Raw genomic sequence first — 20,579 nt, 5'->3', positions numbered from 1 at the left:
CAGAGAAGCTGTGGCTGCCCCTGGATCCCTGGAAGTGTCCAAGGCCAGGTTGGAGCAACCTGTTCTAGTGGAAGGTGTCCCTGCCCATGGCAGGGGGTGGCACTGGATGATCTTTAATGTCCCTTCCAACCCAAACCATCCTGTGATGCTGTGAAAGAAAGGGAGAAGGTGAGAAGTCGCCGCTGGAACCCGATTCAGTGTTTCCATTCCTGACCTGGGTGCACAGATGTGCTGTGCTGACATCACTGATGACATCACTGATGACATCACCTGGGTGCCTGGGTGCAGATCTCCCACCCCCAACCTGGCACAGCAGGGCGGGTGAAGTGACAGAACGGGGCTGAGGCAGCGACTGCTCCCGGGGATTTACACAAAAAACCTGCTAAGATGAAGTTTTACCACAAAAAGAAAACCCCACCCCAGACCCAGAAGCTGTAATTGGGCTTTGAAGGGTTGTTATTTGTCAGCAGGATGCCTTTGGGAAGGCAAAGGAGAAAGGCAGGGAGGGGAAGGAGGGAAAATGATATTATAGTTGCTGGCACTGGTGAGAGCATCTCCTGGGTGACACCATCACCCTGGGATCAGGTGGTTCCCTTTTAATCACCTGTTAGCAGAGAGGTTTGGGGTTGTTTTTAGGGGCTCTGGTGGGTGTTTCTCCTCAAGTTCAGCAAACGCTCTTGGCCTGCAGCTCTTTCTGATCGGCCCACGAGTGGGTGGTGCTCCTTCCGCGGGTGCTAAACCCAAACCATTATTTCAATTACTGAAGGTAATTTCTGAGGTGGAACAAATCCCGAGGTTTAATCCAGGGGAGTTTGATGATTCACTCCGGCACCAGTCATTCCATGAGCTCTGCATCTCTCCCTGGACAACCCAGGGACTGCGAGTCAATAATTGCAGGACACTTTGTCCTTGCCTTTAAACACCTGTTAAATAGTTTTAGAAATACTTTATTATTGTTATTATTATTCTTGTTTGTTTGTCACACGTTGCTCTCCAGCTCGCCGGGAGCAGATCCTGATATTTTGTTTCTTAATTATCACCGACGTTTTCCCCAAACGGAAAAAAACACCTTTATATTAAAATTTAACTTTGTGAAAAGTTATATAAAGGTTGTGACGCTCTTAATATAGAACAGCAGCCTGGAATGGAATCAATTAAAGCAAAATAATGTGTGTGTGTGCTCTGGCTTTTCCTGGTGAGCTGCTGACAGCAGAGCCAGGCTGGGAGTTCTCCCCTCTGCTTCCCATTCTGAGCTGAAATTCATCCCGAATCCTGACTTTTTGGGAGCCTCACAAGGCATCTCAGGTGTTGTCCTATATGTAAAATTAACCTGCAGGAAGTCAGGTTTTTCTCATTCCTTACAAAGTTGTGATGTTGGGAGGGTTTTTTTTTGAACCACAAGGTTTTATATTTCCAGCTTTCTGTGGAAATTCTCCCAGTTCTGTTTGAGGGACCCAACAGTTTCGTGTAGTCACTGTTGGTGTGATAAACTTTATGTGCTGATAAGATTGAAACGTTATTTTCAACCATTTTGGCTTTCAGTGATTCAGAAAATTTAAATAAATTGTGGGAAGTTGTATTTTGGTGTATTTTTGGCAACTGTAAAAGCGAGGTTAAAGTTCTTATGTAAAATTTCAGTAAGGCATGTTTGCAAATTACCCCTTTTTTCCCCCTATATTTATTTACATAGATGATTTTTCACTTGGTTTTGGGTCAGAAAGTGGTTATTTTTAATACAATTCTGAAATGACATTGTCAGTCACCCTGCAAAGGTTTTGCACTGGCACATAATTTTTCCTTAATGCTTCACTGCCCTGAGACTTCCATAAAATCCTCCTCTTGCCAATGCCCCGGTGTTGGGGAATTGTGGGAATGTGGCCGGGAAGGGCAGGATCCGAAGTTCTCTGCAGCAAATGAGTGGCTGGACGAGGTCTGGGAGTCTCCAGGCTGGTCTGGCAGAGCAGCCTGTGCTTGTTGACAAGTCACAAGGCTGCTCATGTAGAAATAATTCCGTCTCCAGAGGAAAGAGAACGGAGAGCCCTGGGAAAAAGGCTGCTTTGGGTCAGGATGGAGCAGTTGGGATCGCAGGGAAGGTCAAACAGCTCAAACTAAACTCCAACAAACCCATCAGCCTGGCTTTTCCTCCGTGCAGGGATTATTATTGATCATTGTGAAACCAAAGCATGAATAATTATAATATCCTAATTCATTTGGGTTCCAAAGCAGCAGCAAACTCTGCTGGGTTGGGCTCATTTTTCGTGAGTTTACCTCCCATGTTTTCTCTGAACTCTGCCAAACCGTCCCGTTGGCTCCCTGCTGTCGAAAGGGGTGTTGTGAAAGGTCCCGTGGGTGAGTTTAATGATTGCCTTTGGTTGTAGAGCCCTGTGTGCTTTCAAGGATTTCCTGTGTTTGCTGTTCATGGAACACTTTGGGGTTTGGTGGTAGAACTGTTGCCCACGCAGTAGAAAACGGTGGCTCGAGTTAAACTTTTAAATTGATGGCTCAACTCTTAAAAATGAGCATTCAGTGTTTATCAATTCTTGCTTTTTCTGCCTTTAAAATATCAAAGAGTTCTTTAGGAGAGGGGAAAACGAAAGAAAATCATGGTGTAATTTGTGATGTGGTCGATGGCAAAGGTGTGAACTCTGCTGGTCCTCCCTGCTTTGGGCTGTTGGAATTGGCTCAGGGTTGGGCCCAGTCTTGTTTAATATCTTTATATCAGTAATATCTCTAGTGATGATCTGCCCTGGGGATCGAGGGCACCTTCAGTAAGTTTGTGGATGACACCAGGTTGGGTGGGATGTGGATCTGCTGGAGGGCAGGAAGGCTCTGCAGAGGGATCTGGACGGGCTGGATCCATGGGCTGAGGCCAAGGGTGTGAAGGACAACAAGGCTGGGTCCTACACGTGGGTCACAACGTCCCCTGCAGCTCCAGGCTTGGGAAGAGTGGCTGGAAAGACAGAAAAGGAGCTGGAGTGGCTCAACATGAGCCCAGGTGGGCAAGAAGGCCAATGGCCCCTGGTCTGTGCCAGCCCTGCTGTGTCCCAGCCCCAGGGCAGTGCCCGTCCCTGTGCTGGCACTGCTGAGGCACCTCCAGCCCTGGGGGCACTTCTGGGACCCTCAGACAGGAGAGACATGGAGGGGCTGGAGCGTGTGCAGGGAAGGGACGGAGCTGGGGAAGGGTCTGGAGCAGCAGGAGAGGCTGAGGGAGCTGGGGGGGCTCAGCCTGGAGCAAAGGAGGCTCAGGGGGGACCTTCTGGCTCTGCAACCCCCTGACAGGAGGGGGGAGCCGGGGGGTTGTCAGGCTCTGCTCCCAGGGAACAAGGGACAGGAGGAGAGGGAATGGCCTCAACCTGTGCCAGGGAGGGCTCAGGTTGGACATCAGAAGGAATTTCTCCCTGGAAAGGGTGGTCAGGCCTTGGAAGGGGCTGCCCAGGGAGGTGGTGGCGTCCCCACCCCTGAAGGTGTCCAAGGAAGGACTGGATGTGGCACTGAGTGCTCTGGGCTGGGGGACAAGTTGGAATCGGGCACAGGTTGGACTCGAAGATCCTGGAAGTCTTTTCCAACCTGAATGATTCCCTGACTGTGTTCCTGCCCATTAGCCCTCCTTTAACTGGGATCAGTGCTGTCCCTGTGCCAGCTGCTGCTCTCTCACCTGGAATATTTAACTAACGGGGAGCAGTTCGGGGGTTTTAATTTTTACGGCTGAGTTTTAAATTTTAAATTTTCCCAATTTCCTGGGAAAACACCGTTTTATGGTTTGGGACTTGTCGAGTGCTTCCAACTCTACTTGTTAAATTTGTTGAGATGAGAAACTCCCCCCCTAAGTGAAGAGTTGTGCAGCTGGAGGATCCGACCATGAGCTGCTTCCACTCTCTCTAAAATAGGGATTATGGAACCATTTGACTGGGAGCCAGTTTGAACAGCCTGGCTTCGTCTAAATAAAACCCAAACGCTCGGAGCAAGTTTTGTCTCCCTTTTCCCCTATCAGGCTTTAATAAATAAATTAAATAATGAGATGCAAAAGAAGCTCAAAATAGTTCTGCAGAGCTCTTGGCAGGCAGGGAAGCAGCTGTTCCTGCAGGAGGGGAAAAACAAGTTGGGGTCTCCATCCTCTTGCTTGTCCCCACAGTGCTCTCCTTCTTCCCAGAGCTTTCCCTCTGCTTTCCTGGGAATCATGTTTTTGCTTTTTTAAGGCTGTGTGTTCAGATGTAACAGGGCTCTGACATGACCTGGGCTGTGGGAGCCTCACCTCGTGGTCCAGACTCTTGGGAATGCTCAAAGGAGCTTTCAGATTGGATGTTGGAATTTTGAAATTTCCCAGAAAACATCGTGCAGGCATCCATTTTATTTATTTATTTATTTGTTTTATAGGTCTTTGAACCCATGAGGTTTTATTTATACCTTTGCATGGATAATTTTAGCACGAGAACAAGATGGTTCCTGAAAACCGGTGCCCGGTACCTTCGCATTTTTCACGTGTCAGGGAGGAATTTATCACTGTGATGGCTCCACTTCTTATCCCTTGTGCCATAAATTGCCTCTGACAGATTCATTTAAAGCACAGGAGATGAGGGGAAGTTACTGACCTTATGATGCATCGATACATCCGTGGGTAGGTCTGGGAAGGGCTCACCTGGAATTCCCTCCTTTAAACTACCCGGAGTTTGGTGTTTATTGTGTTAAACAGCAGAAACCAGGGCTGAGACACCAGGATTGCCCTCAATTTTTGTTCCCCAGCCCCACAGCAGCGCAGGGAGCCAGGGATAAAAGTGCATCCAAGAGGAAAAGAGCCTTGTAGACGTCAATAATCCTTGAAATCCTTCCCGTGATGTCCGAGGCAGTGTTGGAGTGTGCCGGAGGGAAGCACTTCATGTGGAGTGGGCTCTGGAGTTCTGCTCCAGAGGACTCAGCCTAAGTGGTTCTCCTAATCCTTCCTCACGGGGCACAGTGAAGTATCATGTCTTAATTTCAGGAATTTTAAAGCAGGAATGAACTTTTCCTCACAGGGTTTAAGGGTGTGGATGGCGGCTTTGTCTTATAGATAATGTTTGGAGCCATCTCAGTTATGAATAGAGGTAACAAAATGAAAATGTGGGAAGGTAACAGGGAAAGTGGAATGAGGCAAAAAACCTTTTCCCTCCCTGTTTTTCTAAGGCAGACAGAGCAGCATTTTGTGCACGGTTCCTTGTTAGGGAACATGCTTTTAGAATCATGGAATGCTTTGGGTTGGGAGGGACCTTAAAGATCATCCAGTCCCACCCCCTGCCATGGGGAGGGACACCTACTATTCCAGGTTGCTCCAACCTGGCCTTGGACACTTCCAGGGATCCAGGGGCAGCCACAGCTTCTCTGGCCAGCCTGTGCCAGGGCCTCCCCACCCTCCCAGCCAACAATTTCTCCCTGATATCTCATCTAAACCTTCATCTCAAAGCCATTTCCTATGGCTGTTGCCAGAGTGAGGAAAGAATTCCTGCTGGCTGAATCCTAAATTAAGAATCTGAACTCTTTTTTAGGTGGCCTGTCAGTCACGCTCAGCTTGGAAGCCGAGTGAGGGGTTATTTCAAAACGAACGTCGAGCCACCGGCTTTGTTTTTGTTGTCCCAAATCTGTTGGGAGCAGATGGAATTTTCGTTTTTTTTCCCGCTGCCGTCCAAGAATAACTCCTTTGGGAAGCCATAGAAAAGGTGCCTATGGCAGAGGTGGGGATGGGAGCAGGGATTTCTGCAGCCACGCCCTCCCTGGGAGAGTTTGGCTCGAAGGGCGCCCACGATTGGGATATTTTGTGGGTTGATCCGTTTGTCTGTTGGATTTCTTGTTCTGTTGCTTTAAGTTTTTTAAAGGGAGGGTTTATTTGTGATGATTACCAAGGGAGCTGCATGTTAGGCACTGCTTTACTACGGGAAAAGAGGGGAAAAAAATCTCCCACCGTGTAGGAACATCCACCTCCACAGCTGAGGAGCTGTCGGGCTGTGTGGGGTGACCTTCATTGCACTGAGTGTTTCACAGACAAACACTCCAGAGCTACTTATCCTGGAAAGAAATGCTAACAGGTCTGGGATTATAAGGATGTTGTAGCGAGACTGTTGCTAAGGCTGCGCTGACACAACCCATGAATTCCATGTTCTGTGCCAGGGGCTGCGTCGTCTCCGAATTCTCAGCGTTTGTGCCAAAAATAAAATGGTTTCTCATAGCCTTTGCTTGGTTAAAATGTGCTTAAAAAGCCTGTTTTAGAATCACAGACTGGTTTGGGTTGGAAGGGACCTTGAAGATCATCTTGTTCCAACCCCCTGCCATGGGCAGGGACACCTTCCATTAGCCCAGGTGGCTCCAACCTGGCCTTGGACACTTCCAGGGATCCAGGGGCAGCCACAGCTTCTCTGGGCAACCTGTGCCAGGGCCCCCCCACCTTCACAGCCAAGAATTCCTTCCCAATATCCCATCTCTCCCTGCCCTCTGGCAGTGGGAAGCCATTCCCTGTGTCTTGTCTCTCCATCCCTTGTCCCCAGTCCCTCTCCAGCTCTTGGAGCCCCTTTAGGCCCTGCAAGGGGCTCTCAGCTCTCCCTGGAGCCTTCTCTTCTCCAGGGGAACCCCCTCAGCTCTCCCAGCCTATATTGATTTTTTTTGGAAGGATTTTCTTTTTTAAAAAGTGACTTTTGCTGCTTCTTCTTCTGCCCTGGGAAGGAATCCTGGCTTGGGGTTTTAACAGCCAAGAGTTTCTGTTGGTGAGTTGGGAAACATCTGCTCTGGATTGTCACATTTACTGTGCAGATGCATTTAATGAAGTGCAGCAGTTCACAGTGACTAAAACCACCCCTATTCCTTTGGGATTGTGGTCACAGCAAAGCTGACAAACACACTCAGGCATTTGAAAGTCCCTCCAAGCCCTCACCTCCTGGAGTTCGGAGCTGTTGAGTTACTGGATGACTTTCACATTTGGTTTATTTTTTCAGGCTCTTAAATAAACACTGGGATGGTTTGGAGCGCCCTGGGTTTAGTTCATTCTTGCCAGGAGCTGCTGGAAAAGCTCGGACTGGCTGGTGGAGTACTCCCAGTGTGGTTAAACAGAGCTGTGCCAGCAGCAGAAAGTTTTCATTGAAGGGATTAAGATGATTTAACCTAAGCCACGTAAAGTCTGGCCTTTTCTAGGTTTGCTAAGCCAGGATTTTGGGTGTGAAGTGCTCCAGGTGACTTCCCATCCCATAGGTGTGAGGGAACAGGCAGCTTGATATTTATATTTTTATGTTAGTACAGTCCTGCCTACCTGGAAGTTGTGGATTATTCTTCATTTTTGAGTTTTATTCTCCTTTACAAAGGGGAGCATCTCAAGGAAGCCACCTGTGTCCACCTGCCTTCAGGAAATACCTGAAGGGTTCAGTATTTACCTCCTTTATTTGGTTCCTTTTTTGTCTGTTTAGTGTGAGGGAAAATACCCCTCGTGCCTTTCTGCAAGGAGTTACAAATCACACTTTTTCCTCCTGTGATTAAGAGTTTAACACAACAGTCCGTGGGACAGAGGAACAGCTGCCCTGAGCTGGAAAAGGGAAGGGAGAAGAACTGATTCAGTGTTTAGGGAAGTGTTTGCAATTCTATACCAATGTGGATGAGGAAATGAGTTCCTGTAAAACCAGAAATTAAGAGAGTTTTTTTTGTTCCTTTCTTCCTTCCTCCTGGATATTGGCAATCTGAAGTTAAATGCTGATTTAACATCTGATTTAAAGTGCTCATCTTTTGAAGGTTGGTGCCAGCTTCCAGTTGGTTCTGCAGGTGCTGAAAGATAAAACTGTAGAATGGTTTGGGTTGGGAGGGACCTTAAGGATCATCCAGTCCCACCCCCTGCCACGGGCAGGGACACCTTCCACTAGCCCAGGTTGCTCCAAGCCCCATCCAACCTGGCCTTGGGCACTTGCAGGGATCCAGGGGCAGCCACAGCTTCTCTGACCAACCTGGGCCAGGGCCTCCCCACCCTCACAGACAACAATTCCTTCCCAATATCCCATCTAGCCCTGCCCTTTGGCAGCAGAAAGCCATTTCCCCTTGTCCTGTCCCTCCATGCCTTGTCCCCAGTCCCTCTCCAGCTCTCCTGGAGCCCCTTTAGGCCCTGCAAGGGGCTCTCAGCTCTCCCTGGAGCCTTCTCTTCTCCAGGGGAACCCCCCCAGCTCTCCCAGCCTGGCTCCAGAGCAGAGGGGCTCCAGCCCTGGCAGCAGCTCCGGGGCCTCCTCTGGACTCTCTCCAGCAGCTCCACGTCCCTGTGCTGCTGTTCCCAGGGCTGGAGCAGCTCTGCAGGGGGGTCTCAGCTGAGACAGGGGCAGAGGGGCACAATCCCCCCCTGCCCTGCTGCCCACGCTGGGGGATCAGCCCAGGGCACGGCGGGATCTGGGCTGGGGCATCTCCAGCCTCTCCCCCACCAACACCCCCAAATCCTTCTCCCAGGGCTGCTCTCCATCCCTTCATCCCCACCCTGTTCCCACACCAGGCATTGCCCTGACCCAGGAGCAGCGCTTTGCACTTGTCCTTGTTAAATGTCATGAGTTTCCCACATTCCCACCTCTCCAGCCTGTCCAGCTCCCTCTGGATGCCCCGTCCCCTCAGGGTGTCCTCAGCTGTGCAATGGGAGGGGACAGAGCTGGGAACTAAACTGGATTTTCTGGCCCAGCCTCGGTGCTGAGCTGGGCTCTCCTCCCTGAGCCAGAGGTCCCATCCCTGCAGGAATGTCTGTCCATGACCCTTCAGGTGGGACTTCTGGGAGAGCTCACTCATGTGGCTGAAGAGAATCTGTCTGAGAGCTGATTTCACTGAAATGAGGTAGAAAATGGAGCAATTTAAATAGAATTGGGGAGATTGTAGTGATAGAAAGGCTGGTTTATTTTTATTATTGGTGCTCTGTAGGTTTCTCCATCTCCCCTCAAGGAAATCCTTCTCTGTCCCCTCCCTCAAGCCAAATAATATTAACGTGTCTTTCATTCTTTTCACTGGTACAGGTGAGGGGAAGGACATTTTTGGGGCATCATGTTTGTGATATGAACATATAGACTTTATTTCTGGGGGTCCCCATTCTCTCAGGTGTAATGTCTGATGCTTAAAAGTCTCCTTTGCTGTTATTACTATTTTTAATACTTGTATTATTATTTTTGCAGTTATTTTGTTTGCTGTTATTATTTTTTTTTACTGCTTGGTGGCATCCTTTGAACATCTCCCTTATTACCACATTGTTCATGGTGTTATTGAATCACTACATTGTCTGAGAACTTGTTTGAAATATAATATTTGAAATATTATTAATAATATATAATATAATCAACATTTAATAGTATACTTAATATTAATACATTAATATTATATATTAATTATATAGTATATATAAATAGTATATATTATTATATATTTATATATAAATATATATTATGTATATAATATAATATATAATTATAATATTTAATATTATAATATATGTTTGAAATAAAATGTAATATTTTCTTTATTGATTCCCTGCTTTTCCCATGTCCTTCTTGGTGTTGTTTCAGCCCAAAAACCTCCTGTAAAATGTTAAGGGTTTGTAATTCTGTAGGTTCACAAACCCCTGTCTGGTTTTTGGGATGTACTTTGACTATTTTAATGATCTTCACCTGAGGATCTGTGTTAAAACCCGTTTTTCAGGTTGAGACCAAACAAAATTTAACCTACATCCCAAGTTTTTTCCCATCTACTTTGTTTTTCAGGGATCAGTTTTCCCAGCAGGTAACGCTGCTACGTAGTAGCTTAGAATTTTTTGAATGTTAGACAGGAAATAAAAGGAATTATTTCTATCCCCTTTAGGAAAGTGGGTCAGGCTGTGATGTTTATTTATAGAACGTCTCAATATTTTCATTTTTTGCTGCAGCACCGACTGATTTTTTGGCTGGAGCTTTTCTGGAAGTGCTACTACCAAGTTCTGAGCTCTGCCTTTGGCCTAGAAATGAGCAGTGAGGGAGGTTTGGAGCTAAAAATCGGACTCTAAATGTGCTTTTTGAGGGTTCAGGGGTGGATTTTTGGGGGTGGAAGAACTGGGCAGCAGGTTCATACCCAGCATTAAACAGGAATTGCTACTGCTGATTTTCCTCTTCTCATAGAAAACTGGAGGGTTTTGCAGGGTGATGGTTCTCTGGAATGGCCTTAAACTCTATTTATTTCCCGTTCCCGCTGGCTGGAAGGTTAAATCAGCAGCTCAACCCCTTTTCATTCACAACACACGTCCTGCCAGGGAATGATTTTGCCTGGGCTTGAATGTGGATGTGACAACTTGAAAGCTCATCAAAGTGAAGGGCTCCTCAACTGCAGGGGAATGTTGATGTGTCTGTCACTCCTGGGCACGTGGGCTTTAAAAGAATTTCAATTCCTCTGTTTCCAAGGGTCCCAGGTGTGCTGTGCTGCAGCTGAAACGATCCTACAGGGATTTTAAGATCCATTGAGTAACTGAATATTTCCAATTTTAGGAACGAAAGGAAAAATCATTTGACAAATCTCGCGTGTTATTTGCAAACGAGTGGGAATCAGAATCGTGGAATGGTTTGGGTTGGGAGGGATCTTAACATCCAGTGCCACCCCCTGCCATGGACAGGGACACCTTCCACTAGACCAGGTTGCTCCAGCCTGGCCTTGGACACTTCCAGGGATCCAGGGGCAGCCACAGCTTCTCTGGGCAACCTGGGACAGGGCCTCCCCACCCTCCCAGCCAGGAATTCCTTCCCAATATCCCATCTATCCCTGCCCTCTGGCAGTGGGAAGCCATTCCCCCTTGTCCTGTCCCTCCATCCCTTGTCCCAAGTCCCTCTCCATGTTTCTTGTCTCCTGCCTTCAGGCCACAATTAGGTCACCCCAGAGCCTTCTCCTTCTCCCTAAAATGGCTGATTTAGGTTGTTTTTTTTCCTGTTGTGCACTTCTACCAACATTTGTGCTGGCATTTGCAATGAGTGATGCATCATCCCCTCGGGAAGCAGTCTGTGGACCCCTAGCTCTGGGCTGGGGGACAAGGTGGGCATAGGGGGGACTGGATGGTCTTGGAGGGCTTTTCCAACCTTAACGATTCCATGATTCTGTGGCAAAAGACGCAGTTGCTCCAAAAATCCCTCCCTCCTCTGTTCTTCTCCTCCATCCCCTCTCAGACTGGATCCAACAACTGATCCCACAGGCAGTGCAGCCCAGGAGAGGCTTCTTTCTGCCTGAAGAAGCAAGGAGCTGTGGAATGCCAGAGTCTGGGCTGTGAGGAATATCAGCGGGATCTGAAGGGATCCCATCACCTGAAACCTTGGGGAGTAGTGATGTTTTTAATAGAATTATAGATCCATGGAATGGTTCGGGTTGGAAGGAACCTTATGGATCATCTAATTCCAAACCCCTGCCAGGGGCAGGGACACCTTCCACTAGCCCAGGTTGCTCCAACCTGGCCTTGGACACTTCCAGGGATCCAGGGGCAGCCACAGCTTCTCTGGGCAACCTGTGCCAGGGCCTCACCACCCTCACAGTCAACAATTCCTTCCCAATATCCCATCTAACCCTGCCCTGTGGCAGTGTGAAGCCATTCCCTGTGTCCTGTCCCTCCATGCCTTGTCCCAAGTCCCTCTCCGGCCTCTTGGAGCCTCCCCTGAATCCCAATTAACTGCTGAAACAGGAGGGCAGAGTAAGGACTGAACGTTTGTTGACCGCGAGAAAAATGGATTGAAGTTGATAAAATCAGAAATGCTTCTTGAAATGGTCTGAAATAGCTCACTTATATAAAAAGCTAATTATCTTTGGTAGATTATTAAGCCTTTGAGCTGGAAAATATGTGGCTGGGTATGTGTGAAGTTGGTTTAAGGTTCTTCCTGGACCAAATACATGTGGAGAGTCTTTTCTGTCAAAGTGACGCCGATTGTGCTTTACCCTGAAATGAGCTGGAAACCTTGCACAGGTGAATGTAACACAAGCAGAAGTTACTGAACTGGGATGTTGTGGAGAACTTGTTCTAATTTTTAATTTTGAACCAGAATTTTACTTTTGCAACACTTTATTTTTTAAAAAGGGACTTTCTGACCCTTCGTTTAAACACAGATACCGTGTGTCTTATATTATTATATATATAATATGTATATACCTAAAATCAGGCTGGATCACCCAGTGCAGTGAATATTTTGGATGTTCCAGTGGTAGACCTTGCTGGGCTCTCTGTGGCTCTGGAGATCTTTCATCATGAGCCTTTGATGGTTCTCTTTGACCATCCCAGTCGTGTCCTTTCATCTTTCAGGGGGTTGAGTTTTGGGATAAGACTTTTGCAAGGGCTCTTGGCCAAAGGTTTTTTGGGGTTCGTTGCATGGCAGGGAAAGAGAGGGGTTGATACATTCCTTTATCTGCAGCAGAGGGAGGTGGTTCATGATGTGTGAGGTGCATTTGCTTCTGCCCTGCAGTGTTGTCTCCTCCTGCCACAAATCCCAGGAGCATTTCAGGACCAGCAGTGAAGGCTGAGAGTTGAGTTTTCCTGGGCGTTCCTTATAAACACTTGCAGCTAAATTATCTTTGTTTCAAAGAACTAGGCCAAGATATCCAGTAAGTGGATTTGGGAACAGATGGGGAAAGCAGAGGGCAACTGTTGGATCAGCTTAAGGGACGGGTGGTGCAGCCTCCACCATCTGCGTGGAGGTGTCTCAGGTGTGGGTGGTGGCTCAGGGTGAGCTTCCAGGGCGCCTCAGGAAGTGGCCTTTTGTCATGGAAACATCTCTGCATAAAATACAGGCAGTGGGGAGGGTGTTTGGAAGAAATAAAGGAGCGATAAGGTTGGAGCTGTTGCGGCGTGGAGACAGAGATCAAGGATAACACGGAGATAATGGAGCAACACCGCAGAAATCTGTGCTTACAAAATATTCCTCGTGTGAACACCACGCTCCCGAGGCGTAATTATAATAATAATATCTTTTATTCTTTGTTTTCCTCAGTAAATTTGAGTGGGGGAAGAATTTGTAGTGAAGGTACACGGGAATGTTGACATTCACGGTGCACTCGGCTGGTTTTTTTGGGCAGAGATGAAGCTGAGGTTGTGCAGGGAATAATTCTGCTGTGTGGTCTCTGAGACGGGCTGGGAATAAAGAAATAGGAGGGTAGACAAGGATCTAAATTTGGGATGTTTGCAGTTTGAATTTAATAGCTGGAGGAACTTTGAGGCAAGAACATCAGTGGAGCTCCAGCGTGTTTCTGGTGTGTCCAGACACGATGGTGTTGAAAAGCAGCGTCTCTGATGGATGGTTGGGAAGCACTGGGGAAATGCTGGAACCTTTTGGGATCCAACACAGTTCTGGTTTGGGTTTTTTTTCAGTGTTTCTGACACGAGGAAATGGGGTTGGAGGAGGGAAATCAGCTTCTCCCTCAGAGTTTCTCTTGCCTTAGTCTCGAGGTTGAGTGATTTTAATTATTTTTAGAATTTAAATGAAACACAGAAATTGATTTATTTTAGCTATTAGGAAAAGAATATTTACTATTAGGAAAAAAATTCTTTACTTGTTAGGCAGAAATTCTTGGCTATGAGGGTAGTGAGGCCCTGGCCCAGGTTGGTCAGAGAAGCTGTGGCTGCCCCTGGATCCCTGGAAGTGTCCAAGTCCAGGTTGGAGCAACCTGGGCTAGTGGAAGATGTCTCTGCCCATGGCAGGAGGCTGGAATTGGATGATCTTTAATGTCCCTTCCAACCTAAACCATTCCATGATTCCGTGATTCTAATTTGGTCTTGTCAAATGATTTCTCCCTGGCTGTAATTAGCTGGCTCATAATAATAAGTTTTTGGGTTTGTAGGGTAAGAGAGCAATGAGACACGTTCCATAAAGAGGAGCTGAAGTGCATTTTTCAGATTAAAATGCCTTTAAAATTCCTCTCCTTCCCCAGCAGGAGAGTTGGTTGGGCAAGCAAAGCATTGAGGGAATAACTAAACAGCCAGGACGTGTTTCAAGATCTACTTCCAGCTGCTGCTGGAAGCTCCAGTGGGATAAGGGCAGAGGCACCAGCCCTCCCTGAAAGAGACCCCTCAGTGTCATCCCTGGTTGGTGACAGCAGAGCAGGAGCTGGGACAGCGTGTCAGGATCAGGAATGTGATGGAGTTACTGGTGACCAACTGGAGAGGGGCAGTATTTGAAAAGATTTGCTTCATGAACTCGATGATTTTGAAAAGGCTGCAGCAGCATTTATTCCTTGTGAGCTCTCTCAGGCTCTCCATGGCCATTCAGCCACCCTTGGAATCCAGCAGCTTGTCACATCAAGGCCTGTTTTCCAGGAGCAAAGAGGGATTTAGGAGGTTTTTTTGGAGCATCAGTGCAGGTTGTGACTCGGAGGTTGAATTGATATGTTTTACCTGCTGCAGTCCTTTCCCAGACCTCCCAGGGCTTCCCGGGCTCTGCCCTTATCTCTGATCAGCAGCCAGGAAATCACTTTCCATATTTTTACATATCTCATGCAGGAGGGAAAGGCTAATCCCTGCCTCTGGAGGAAGTGTTTCCCAGATCCAATTAACTGTGTCAGTCAGGTGACTGTTTTTTGAGACAGCTCCTGGTTCAGCTGTTCCACGGAAAGTGGGAGGAGAACAGAAGATATTGAGCATGGAGAGGGATTGTCACCCTCCTGTGACCTTTGGCACAGTGGGAATGACTGATTCCCTCTGGGAGGAAACCCCTGGTGAGGGCAGGGCAGGGCAGGGGATGGTTTTCCAGTGCTGGAATAGCAACCTGTTGCTGTGAGTGGGATGGAATTCCTGGCTGGGAGGGTGGGGAGTTCCTGGCCCAGGTTGGGCAGAGAAGCTGTGGCTGCTCCTGGATCCCTGGAAGTGTCCAAGGCCAGGATGGAGCAACCTGGGCTAGTGGAAGGTGTCCCTACCTGTGGAACTGGATCTTTAATGTCCCTTCCAACCCAACTCATTCCAGGATTCTGGAGCCCCTCTGCTCTGGAGCCAGGCTGGGAGAGCTGGGGGGGTTCCCCTGGAGAAGAGAAGGCTCCAGGGAGAGCTGAGAGCCCCTTGCAGGGCCTGAAGGGGCTCCAGGAGAGCTGGAGAGGGACTGGGGACAAGGCATGGAGGGACAGGACACAGGGAATGGCTTCCCAGTGCCAGAGGGCAGGGATAGATGGGATATTGGAAAAAAAATCTTCCCTGTGAGGGTGGGGAGGCCCTGGCCCAGGTTGCCCAGAGAAGCTGTGGCTGCCCCTGGATCCCTGGAAGTGTCCAAGGCCAGGTTGGAGCACCCTGGAGTAGTGGAAGGTGTCCTTGCCCAAGGCAGGCTGTGGAATGAGATGGTCTTTGAGTTCCCTTCCAACCCAAACCATTCCATGATTTTATGGTGGTGGTACAGCAGCGATTTTTCTATGAATTTGCTCATCCCGAGGGCTTTCTGTTCCTGTCACTGGAGACTTTGCTCTGTGTGCACCTGGAGTCTTTGTTTAGGTGCTTGTGGCTGGAGGTTAAATCCTTAAACGACTGGATTTTGCGGGAATGTCTTTGCCTTCATCCGGGAAACCTGGCCTGGAATTAATGACACCTTCCCAGCTTTACCTGTGCTGTGGCCCCGAGCTGGCAGGAGGAGGGATTTATCTGTTAGCCATTAGAAATTCATTAATAGATGCATAAATTCATTAAATAGATGCATAAATGATATATTTATCTGCTCCTCTCACCCCCAGCGTGGCTGATCGCTATTCCATGCCTATAAATCCAGGCATTTGCTCCTAGGATCTATCCTTTAACCTCAGTGCCTTCAGTGGAACATGAACAAAACCAGATTGTTAATCAATTTAGGCCGCAGAGCCTTTGTGCTGCTAATAGGCTGTAACAGCCCTTTCTTTATTGCTTTCAACTCCAAATTCTCCCGAAACAATGACTTTTAATTGTGGAGTGCTCGAGGCACTTGGGAAGGAGAGGGGAGAGAGGAGGAAAACTCATTGTTTGCATCGATCTCTGGATTTAGCAACTTCAAAATTAGGGACTTTCGGGTTTCTTTGGAGTGGGTTTTTTTCAATTTTGGGGTTTTTTTTTGTTTTTTTTTTTGTTTTAGTGGAAAGGCTGTGCTAAACCTCTGCAGGCACGATGCTGTTAAGTCACTTTTCTGTGGCAGTTTATATAATGTACCAGCATCTAATGTACCTTTAATGTTGGAATGCTTTGGAAGTAAGTGCTGCAAAACGATTTAATCCTAAATTATAAGCTGCTTTTTGTGCTCGGCTAATAACAACAGGATCGCTTTAGATTTATTAGATGGTAATTAAACAACAGCTTTGAGGCTTTGCCTGCTTGTGCAGTTCCTGTCTCTGCAGGAATTTTCTCAGCGTGTACTAATTTGTATTTGAAAAATAGACCCTGCTAGTTTTAGTCGTGTTACCAATTAAAAACACGTGGAGTTTTCTGGTAATTTCCAATATCAGGTTGGGTTTTTTCACCCAGGAGATACCATCGAGTGCTGTCTGATTTTCCTGTGTCAGTTTTTCTGCTTTTCAGGTCCTCCCAGAAACAGCGGGGAGTAACTGAATAGGCAGAATCCTTTTACATAGAATATTTCCCTTAGAAGCAATTTTTCTGTGAGCTCTCCATCCTTGTCCTTGCTTCATTTTTTTTTTGTGAGGGAAAAATCTGTGTTGTGAACAAGTGGAGTTTGAATCAAGCCCGAAATACTTGGTGTAAGTGCACAGGAGTGTGTGTGTGCACGTTTAAAATCTGAATTTTGTAAACAGATCCTTGCTGTTGTTTTCTCTACCCTGGAGGTTTTAAAGTCAACGTTGTAGTTTAGGACCTTGTGAGGATTGTAGTAAAGGGCCTGAGTTTTGTTTTCTTAGGGTGCAGCAGCTGCTCCTTGCAGAGTAGGAGATGGAACACCCGGGGAGGGTGGAAGCGCTTCTTGTGGAGCAGCGACCTGTATTACCCAATCAGCAAGGAAAAATGGGAATTGATGCCTTTCCATACTTTCTGGTGTCTGATTTCTGCATCTGAGTGATAAAATTATCATGGAATCATTTTTTGGGGGGAAAGCCCTTGAAGGTTATTGAGTCCAACCGTTCCCCAGCACTGCCAAGGCCACCACTGACCCATGGCCCCAAATGCCACATCCACGGGGATTTTAAATCCCTCCAGGAATGGGGACTCCACCACTGCCCTGGGCAGCTGTGCCAGGGCTGGACAACCCTTTCCAGGAAGGAATTGTATTCAATATCCAACTTAGACTTCAGCTGGCACAGCTTGAGGCCATCCCCTCTCCTCCTGTCCTTTGTTCCCTGGGAGCAGAGCCCGACCCCCCCACCCCCGGCACAGGGACAGCACTGATCCCAGTTAAAGGAGGGCTAATGGGCAGGGACACAGTCAGGGAATCATTCAGGTTGGAAAAGACTTCCAGGATCTTCGAGGCCAAGCTGTGCCCGATTCCACCTTGTCCCCCAGCCCAGAGCACTCAGTGCCACATCCAGTCCTTGGACACCTCCAGGGATGGGGAGCCCCTGCCAAGGCCTGACCACCCTTTCCAGGGAGAAAATCTTCCCAATATCCAACCTGACCCTCCCCTGGCACAGCTTGAGGCTGTTCCCTCTCCTCCTGTCCCTTGTTCCCTGGGAGCAGAGCCCGACCCCCCCTGGCTCCCCCCTCCTGTCAGGGATTTGCAGAGCCAGAAGGTCCCCCCTGAGCCTCCTTTTCTCCAGGCTGAGCCCCCCCAGCTCCCTCAGCTGCTCCTGCTGCTCCAGCCCCTTCCCCAGCTCCGTTCCCTTCCCTTCACACACTCCAGCCCCTCTGTGTCTCTCCTGTCTGAGGGTCCCAGAAGTGCCCCCAGGGCTGAAGGTGCCTCCCTGGGATCCCTCTGGTGTCCGTGTGGGAGCAGCCTGGTGTGTGCCAGCAAAATGTGCCGTGTCCAAGTCCTTCATTCCTGGTGTGTTTTCCCTCCTGGAGTTACTCACGTGTTCCCTTCCCGAGGCTCCTGTCCCAGACCAAGCCCAAACGCAGAGCAGGACACATCCCGGTTATCCTTGCCCGCCGGCATGGATGGCACAGGGAGCAGGGAGTGGGAAGGAACAGGGGCTGTTTGCTTTTTTACTGGAGCTGGGAGATCACTTGAGCTTTCTCTGTTGAATGGAAACATAAAATTCCACTTTTGGTCTGCTTTTAGTGCTGAGGATTTATTTCTGTGTGTCCTGGATTGCGTCTCTGGGAGAGTATTTATGGAATGACATGGATGCTGCTGCTCTGCTCATACCCCAGTGCAGGGAGTGAGAACTTATGAGAACTTAGTTCCTATTTATTTTCCTCTTGGAGACATCAACTCTGATTTCTCATATTTTTTTTAATATCCTTTATTTGCTCATAATGGCAGTGAGTTTAGTAAGGAGTCTGAATAACTCACAGATAAGTTTTTAATAACAACATCTCGAAGTTTGACTGTCCTTATATTTATAAAACTAAATCCCATGTTTTGGTTTTACACTGCTGAAATGTCATTAAATTATGTAACTCTAATTTTTATCCCCCCCCGAGATGTGACATGGCTGGGGCTACAGTTATCAACAGGATTATTTTATTTTTTATATCACTCTTGATAGCATTTCTGTGGAGAGTAATTCAATAATTGTTTCCGGATAAAATTGTTCCAAGAGTTTTGTGAGCAGAGGCTCCCTGAGAGTTTGGTCCATGGAATGAGGCTGTTTTTAACTCGGGAGACTTGCTCAGGTTTCCAGAACCTGTTTATTCTTGGTTGCAGGCAAAGTGCTGTCAGTGTTGATACAGTTGGATTCCTGGCTTTTCCAGGGATATTATTTTCAAAGGGATGAAGCAATCTGGATATTATTGCCTTCAATGTGGGATTTGCATCTGGTTTTGTGAATTCCTGGTCAGTAGATGAGTGGTTTGAATTTTCAAAGATGTTGAAGCTTTAAAATAAATATGGATCATGGAAGCATGGAATGATTTGGGTTGGAAGGGACCTTAAAGACCATCCAGTTCCACCCCTTACCATGGGCAGGGACACCTTCCACTATCCCACTTGCTCCAAGTCCAACCTGACCTTGGACACTTCCAGGGATGGGGCAGCCACAGCTTCCCCAGCTCCATTTCTGAGCTTGAAAAGTATTATAATAAATTCATATGGAGAGAGGAGAAGGTGGTTTTTTAAAAAATCTGTGGGTTTTACCTCTTTTAATTTGAAGCAGAGATAAACCTTAAAAGTTCCCCGTTGGAGAAGAGGCTGGAAAATCACTTTTGCCTCAGTCAATATATTTAAAAAAGATGAGCTGATACATTGACAGATCACTGGGAAAAGACACAGAAAAAGGCTCCAAGATACCGATTTTGGGAACTTCTGGTCTTGATTCCTTCTTTTTTCCTGCCAAGCTTGAATCCATGGTGGTTTTGTTTTCCTAAAGCTGGTGTAAGTGGGACAGTTGGATTTTGCCAGAAGGCTGTGATTTGCTCCAGCCTTGTGCCCACGGTGGGGTTTATAACCTGCCTGGGGAGGGATCCTGTGCCAAGCTGTGCTGTGCCAGGACGTGGTGTCTGGGCACCTTCAGGTGCTGCTGGTGTTTGCTGCCATCCTACCCTGGCATTTTTTTTCCCAGCAGTTTCTGTGGTACCTCAGCAGTTTGTTAAAACCCCCTTGGAATATTTTGACTAATTCCTGTGAGATGGGAGCGTGTGTCCCGATGGTTTGGATCTTGGTTTTGTCCTCTGCTGTGCAGTGCTTGCAGATGTTGGTGACAATGATCATGGAATCATGGAATGGTTTGGGTTGGAAGGGAACTTAAAGACCATCTCATTCCACCCCCCTGGCATAGGCAGGGACACCTTCCACTAGCCCAGGTTGCTCCAACCTGGCCTTGGACACTTCCAGGGATCCAGGGGCAGCCACAGCTTCTCTGGGCAACCTGTGCCAGGGCCTCCCCACCCTCACAGCCAACAATTCCTTCCCAATATCCCATCTAACCCTGGCAGTGGGAAGCCATTCCCTGTGTCCTGTCCCTCCATGCCTTGTCCCCAGTCCCTCTCCAGCTCTCCTGGAGCCCCTTCAGGCCCTAAAAGGGGCTCTCAGCTCTCCCTGCAGCCTTCTCTTCTCCAGGGGAACCCCCCCAGCTCTCCCAGCCTGGCTCCAGAGCAGAGGGGCTCCAGCCCTGGCAGCAGCTCCGGGGCCTCCTCTGGACTCTCTGCAGCAGCTCCACATCCTTGTGCTGCTCTTCTTCCCAATATCCCATCTAACCCTGCCCTGTGGCAGTGTGAATCCATTCCCTCTTGTCCTGTCCCTCCAAGTCCTTACCCAAAGTCCTTTTAAGTCCTTTTCAGGCTTTTCCCCCTTTTCTCTTCCAGTGGCATCCCAAGTTTTTTGTGGTTTTAAGTGCTGCTGTTCCCTGAGTATCTCAGGATGAAAGATTCCAACTGTACTTTCTCCAGAGTCTTTTCCTCCTGTCAAGTCTTCACCACCTATTTATAGGAGCAGCGGGAAGGGATGTTGTAGAGTATTCCTGGCACTATCCCAGCAGTGGGGAGCACTCAGCTCTAGGACTTCAGTCGCTTGATTCAGGGATGACCTGGGGATTGGAATGTGCTGTGGGGTGACCTGGGGATGGGAATGTGCTGTGGGGTG

At 48.0% G+C, this 20,579-nt stretch overlaps 1 protein-coding gene across 1 annotated transcript in view; it reads left to right on the top strand.

The window, feature by feature from the left end:
• ATRN (attractin) overlaps positions 1-20,579 on the top strand; it is a 159,346-nt gene that overhangs the window by 15,042 nt on the left and 123,725 nt on the right. The gene's annotated exons all lie outside the window — the stretch shown is intronic.

This window comes from Neopelma chrysocephalum, unplaced genomic scaffold (genome assembly GCF_003984885.1).
Source record: "Neopelma chrysocephalum unplaced genomic scaffold, ASM398488v2 Primary Assembly neopelma1_345, whole genome shotgun sequence".
Lineage (NCBI taxonomy): Eukaryota > Metazoa > Chordata > Aves > Passeriformes > Pipridae > Neopelma > Neopelma chrysocephalum.
This window is presented reverse-complemented; position numbering and strand designations above follow the sequence as displayed.